Source organism: Nicotiana attenuata, unplaced genomic scaffold (assembly GCF_001879085.1).
Source record: "Nicotiana attenuata strain UT unplaced genomic scaffold, NIATTr2, whole genome shotgun sequence".
NCBI classification, from domain to species: domain Eukaryota; kingdom Viridiplantae; phylum Streptophyta; class Magnoliopsida; order Solanales; family Solanaceae; genus Nicotiana; species Nicotiana attenuata.
This window is the reverse complement of record NW_017670677.1, coordinates 44,080-49,778: the sequence shown is the minus strand read 5'-3', so window position 1 is coordinate 49,778 and position 5,699 is coordinate 44,080.

The window sequence follows — 5,699 nt, the reverse complement described above, 5'->3', positions numbered from 1 at the left end:
TGTATCTGTTGTAGACATCATTCCACGTTGTTGCTGGGAATTCACGAAGGCTTTCTTTGAGTCGCCTCGTGGCTTCTGAACTCTTCTCATTTAAATTACTAGCAAAGGCTATGGCTGCCCAATTGTCAGGTACTCGTGGTAGCGTCATTCTTTCCCGTTGAAATCTATCTACGAACTCTCTAAGCAACTCTGAGTCTCCTTGCTTGATTTTGAAGATATCTTCCATTCGTTTTTCAACTTTTTGAGCTCCCGAGTGTGCTTTGATAAATAAATCAGCAAGCTCAGCAAACGAATTTATAGAATTTTCAGGTAAAAGAGAATACCATGTTAGAGCTCCTTTAGTGAGTGTTTCACCGAATTTTTTGACCAAGACCGACTCAATTTCTTGCTTAGTCAAATCATTGCCCTTGACACCTGTTGTGAATGCAGTAACATGATCTCGTGGGTCTGATGTACCATCATACTTTGGAATATCAGGCATCTTAAACTTCTTTGGAATTGGAAGGGGAGCAGCGCTTGGCTTCCATGTTTGTTGGGAATATTTGTCTATATCCACACCCTTGATCACGGGCGGTACTCTAGGTATTTGCTCTATGCGTTCATTTTGCTCCTTAAGCTGTTTCTGCAAGGTTAGTACTAGACTTTGTAAATCAGAATTAACTGGATTACCCGGGTCTCTCTCTTGTGTTTCACTATGGGTTCCATCGCTGCCAGAATTAATCAATCCTGAACGAGGATTCTCCAAAGTATTGTTGTTCGGAGAAGATGTGGGTGGGACAGCAGGCAATTGGCGAACAAAAGCTTGGAGAGCGTTATTGACTTGAGAGGCAATAAGTTTTTGCAGAGCCTCATTCATGGTTTCAACGTTTTCGACTTGAGCCTGTCCATCTGTATAAGATCCATCAGGAGTGCCTTCACGAGATCGTCGTGGGGAGCCTTGTGGAGAATCTTGTGGGGAATCTCCCTGAAGTTGTTGGATTGTCTGAATTTCTGGGTTTCCTTGAGTGTTGTCATTGTTGTTCGACATGATTGATGCAATCAAGAAAATTAGATTGAGATATGCTTGATTATCAGATTCCCGGTAACAGAACCAATTTGTTTAACCGAAAAATAGAATTTCGATTAAAACTAGAAATTAAGAGGAAAAATCGGGTTACTGATAATCAGGAGACGAAAAGAATAAGAAATTTTTGAGGATAATAAAGCAGTAAATAAGTTTGTATTTCAATGTAATCTCAATGATGTTTCGTGTCCTTACAAATGGTGAGACCTCCTCCTTTTATAGTTGATTTTTCTAGGAAAAGGTATAATGCCTTAGCCTTAAAGAGGCAATTATGAGCATTAAATGACATTAAATGGAACGTTACACAATCATTCCTATTCAATACTGATTCGCTAACGTATTTGACATTCAATACTGAATTTAGACTCCTTTATGCCATCAGATTCATATCTTCAATTCCTTCTGACCTCCTGGCTTTAATTAAGTTAAATAGATACGAGACTCGTATCATTTGAATAGCATCTCGTGCCTATTTAACTTTCTTCTCCTCGTATCTGATATTGCCCGTGCCTCTTAACTGATCATCATATTTTGACGATTTGACCAGTCCACGTGTCATGCCACGTCACCTTCAATTATAAATTCAGTTTTTTCCCAATACAACAAACATGAAGTTTGTTTACCAAATTATAAATTAATACAATTTGAGGTACTTAAGGTAGTACAAAAGCTAAAAGCAGGAAAGGTGGGGATGTTTTAGTACAATTTTTCTCTGGGCTAACTTATTATATCCTTCATTTGATAAGTAATCTCCTTTCCTATACTTAAGCAGAATGATCCTTCACACTTTGAAGTTTGATGTTTGGTCTGTATTACGAGACTAACTTTTATTATTTACTTTATTAAATAACAAATACTCTACTAATGAGTAATGATTTTATAAGAGATGTTGCTTAACCCAAAAATAGATTTCTCGATCAAAGTTAATATCTAGAAAAAATCGGGTTATTGATAACCAAGATTTACTACACTTTCCCATCAATTTTGTAGAATAATCAAAGAATGGATATAATTGACAAAGAAGATATGAAATGAACTGGTAATTACTCCCAAAATTATGGTTTAGAACTTTGAATAAAGTAAAGATTGATTGCGTAAGTTTCAATAATTGTCTCCTCCCATTACAAATGAGATTTAAGTCCTTATATAGGAGCATACAATTATAACGATTCCCTTACTTAATTCGAGCTCACTAATGGTATTAATTGCCTTGACCGTCCATTACCATATACAACTGTAACAGAAACATTTATGACTAAAGATTCCTTGTAACTGTACCGATTTCCCTTCCTTATTTATGATAGGTTCGTGTATCTTCCCTTGTTCACAGCCTTTATTCATTTCGTTCTTGTTCCTTCTTTTACAACTGTCGGGTCCGGTTTTTTTTCTCAATATAACCCCGTGGGTATTTCTCCCGTGCCTTTTCCACATTCTTTAACTCGTCTAATTCAGAACGCCACTTGTCATTACATCGATGTTCCACGTATCATGCCCTGTTAGCTTGTTGATAGTCCACGTGTCATGTCTTCTTTCCACCAATACAGATAGTCCCTCCACTTTCTGAATATTGTCAGCTGAATATTCGGGAAGTGGTAAGTTTTTATGGCGGGAATTATTTGCTGTCATTTTTCGAGTATCACTATGCCTCCTTTAGAGCTGATAAGACGTATGTCACATTCATTTAATGCCCATGCCACGTGGCTTCACATGATTGGTTATGCAGTTTCTCAGCATTTTTTTAGGGTTCTTTTTGGGGCTACGTCAGTCACAAAGTGACGGTTCCATTATGACACTTCATAATGATCAATTTTAACGATGGTTGTACTCCTTATAAATACTTCATCCTTTTTTATTTGTTGAAACCTTCATCCTTCTTCTCTGTATCCATCATCTTAACCCTCCTTCGTAGTTCTGTAGCTTTCTTCTATATTTTCTTTGTTGAACGTGTCTTCTTCAACACCAGACCCTCGCAAAGTTATGATTGTGGACGAGCTTGCTCCTTCTACTGCCCCTACTAGGAATAGTAGAGGTGGTAGACTCCGCAGCCTTGGTTTGTTATCTACTCATAGTTCTATCTCTCAAAGTAGTTCCGCCAAGTCATCTTCTTCTAAACCTACAGCTCTTTTGACCCCTAGGTCTTCTTCTAAAAATAGGGACCAAAATGAACCCATGCGTGAGCCTACGGTTTCTGAGATTTTTCCTCAAGAGTTTTCTTTTGTATCAGATCGTGAGACCATGAAGAATCAAGTTTCTTCTATAGCTTCTGTTAGCCCTATTGAACTTTTTCCAAGTTTAATCACTCCTGGTCTTCTTTCTTTAGTTCTACGAGAATGTCATTGGAAACAAGATTTTCCAATTTAAATTCCTGGTAACAATCAAAGAATCACCTCTTATCATGCTGGTTTTTCTTTCGTTTATACCTACCCTTTCACTTTGGGGTTTAAGCCTCCCATTGATCTAGTATCATTGAGTTTTGTCGCTATTTTAATATTTGCCTTGGCCAAATTGGTCCCATCGTGTGGAGGGTTGTGGCATGCCTTCATTATTTGTTAGATTTGGTTTCCGCTCCTTTGCCTTTCGTCACTTATTTCATTTTTACTCTCCCAAGCTGTTTTGTGAAGGGGTCTTTTCCCTCGTGTCTAGAAGCAAAAGGGTTTTGGTTAGGCCCGAGGATTACCATGACCGTGGCTGATACGCCCGTTTTGTTTCCGCCCCCACTAGTAGGTTAGTGGGTGAAGAAAATATGCCCTTTCCAGAAAAATGAAACTTTGCACGTAAGTCTTTTTTTTCCTTGGAATATTTTGAGTTCTTCTTCATAGTCGTATGTTTACTTTTTCAGCAACCATGGAAGTCTTTGAAGAAATTTCTGACTTCCGTGTTTGGCTAGAAAGAATGCTGATTGCTGTTCCTATGGACAAAAGATATTGGAAATTTCTTTCACAAAAATTTGGTTGGAAAGTGAAAACTCAAGGTATTTTTTTTATTCTCGTGGTTTCTTTTCTTCTTTACTTATACATGATTAACTTTCTCACCATCCCTTTCTTATTAGGGTTTGCCATTCGTGGCATCAGTCCCCACATCCGTTCCCTCATTCAAAATTTCCGTGAGTTCTGCACAAGATTTTTTTTGAGTATTTCTTCCTCAAAGAGAAAAGCTATGATAGCTCGTGGGTCTGATGAAGAGGATGCTGAGGAGGGTTCCTTGGTGAGAAAACCGCGTGTTAGAAGACGCGTGGTTTCTGATGATGAAACCCCTATATCTCATGATCTCCCATCAAGTTCTTCCCATCAGACTCATTGATGAGCCAGAGAATGTTCCTTTAGAAATTTCTGATGAAGATATCAGTAACCCAGCTGATCCCCCATCAATTCCTGTTGAAAGGTTATTCGCCCATGGCTTTGAGAGTGAAAAAGGCTCGGGCCTATTTCTGAAGAATTACCACTTGCTTCCCTTCCAGTTTTATCTATTGTTAACCGCCGATGCCTTTTCCTGGTATTACTCCAGTGGTTGCTCCCGCTGTTGCTTTTCATGTAGAAGCTGAGCCTTCTAGTAACAGGTGAAAAATGAAAAAGGTTGTGATTGAAGGCCCCGAGGGTGAAAATTTATTGATGAAGTCTGGACAAGCTGAAGTGTGGTTGAAGCCATTGTTAGAGAGCCATTGTTCCTTGACTTTAATAAATGACATCGTTCATTCTTCTCTTAAGGTATAAATTTACTTAAATTTCCTTCCTTCCTTCCTTTTCCTTATTCGTAACTCTCCCTTTTTTTCTTTATAGATTAATTTGATATGCACTGAGCTTATGAAAAGGGTATCTTGGACTGATTAGCAACTAATTGAATTGTGTACCGAGGCTGATAACTGGAGAGAATAATTTGAAGGTCTTGAGTTGGAAAAGAACGTTCTTGCAGAAGAGAAAGAAACTTTGGAACATTGAATGAGAATGATATCAGCTGAGTTAGCGGTTCTAAAAGCTTTTTCTAGTCAAGTTGAGAAGGATAAGGATAGACTGGAATCCTCGTTTTGCTGAACAACTTTCCAAGGCTACTGAAGAGATAAGGAGTTTGAAAGAGCTCCTTAATCAAAAAGAAGTTTATGCGGGTGAATTGATTCAAATGCTTACCCAGGCTCAAGAAGATCTCCGCACTTCTACAAATAAAATTCAGTTCCTGAAAAGTTCTCTTGCTCCTTTTAAGACAGCTTATGAAGCCTCAGAAGCAGAAAAAGAAGAGCTAAGAGCTGAAATTGATCAGTGGGAGAAGGATTATGAAGCCCTCGAAGATAAGTTATAACTGGATGTTAACTGGGCTTTTTTGAACACTCGCCTCGAGGCTTTAACTGAAGCCAGCCAGGAAGGTTTTGACCTTAACGCTAATATTGCTAAAGCCTGAGAAACAATTGAAAAGACTCAGCAACGTCAAAACTTTTCCACACCTGAAGACGATGGTTCTAAGGGTGATGGAGATGGACTTGTTCCTACTGAAGCTGATGTTCATGCCTCTTCTCCCCAAGTCGATCATTCTTCCCCCGTTGATGATGCTCCTTATCTTTTCCCTTATCTATACTTTTAATTGAAAGTGTTTGTTTGTTGGTTTTTGTTTGGAACTCCCTTGTGTTTTTGCTTGGAAAAATTTTGGA